This window comes from Dermacentor silvarum, chromosome 5, assembly GCF_013339745.2.
Source record: "Dermacentor silvarum isolate Dsil-2018 chromosome 5, BIME_Dsil_1.4, whole genome shotgun sequence".
Taxonomy (NCBI): domain Eukaryota; kingdom Metazoa; phylum Arthropoda; class Arachnida; order Ixodida; family Ixodidae; genus Dermacentor; species Dermacentor silvarum.
The window spans coordinates 34,945,603-34,946,711 of NC_051158.1; positions in this window are offsets into that span (position 1 = coordinate 34,945,603).

The window sequence follows — 1,109 nt, forward strand, 5'->3', positions numbered from 1 at the left end:
GCACTAGAAAACTAATAAGTTAGAAGCAATTCAGACATGTACCGCTACCATGACAATTTCTTAAGTGTGGTATCTCGCCTTTGCTGACAATTCGCAGTCCTTTTTCATGTTTCCTTCCGTCAAACAGATAACTAAGCTTTGATACGTGTAATAAAAAGGCGTTGTGCTGCTGAGCACAAGATCGCGGGATCTAATCCCGCCTGCGGCGGTCGAACTGGCGGCGGCGGCCGCTTTCGATGGAGGAGAAATGCAAAACACCCGTGCGCTTGCGTTGTAGTGCACGTTAAAGAACCCAGGTGGTCAAAATTAATCCGGAGCCCTCCACTACGGCGTGCCTCATAATCAGAACTGGTTTTGGCACGTAAAACCTCAGAAAGAAGAAGAAGTGTATAATAAAAATAAATTCTAGGGTCTTACGCTCCAAACAACGGTTTGATTACGAGGCACGCCGTAGCAGTTGGACTCCGCAATAGTTATGACCACTTGGGGTTTTTTCTAGCTACACCCAGTGCACCGCATCGTGGCGTTCTTGCCTTTCGCCCGCATCTAATTGCTGCCGCATGGCATGCATGATATGATCCCACACCATCGGGCTTTGCAGCGCATTGCCAAGCAACAACGCCACCATGGCGGGTCATATGCAATTGATTCGCACGATATGTCATGACCGAAAGCTTTAGGTCAATGGGGTAAAACACTTGCTGCTTGCGACGTACTGTTCCCAGAGGAAAGCCAACGGTAGGAAAATCTGAGCGTTAGCGGAATTTTCATTTCGAGCTCCTTTTTTCTCTTCGGTGTCGTAACTTTGGCTCAGAGACGTTCCTCGTTCAACCACTGTTCAGGACACTGAGCTATTGTATGTTTATGCTAACGTAACTAATTTTGTTTAATTCGCAGTTTTAACAGCGGAGCTGTTTAAGCCGGCGGTTCGTCCGTGGTCGCCAAGAAAAAAATGTGGGCCGATCCTGGCGGTTGTGCTTCTAGAAAGGGTCCAAGCGTAATAGCACGTACCCCTGTGAACTAGCGAAGCTGAGCCTAAGTCTAGCTAAGCATGGCTGGGACTACTTAAGCTTAGTCATCGATAGCCAATCGATAGCCAATCAATAGCT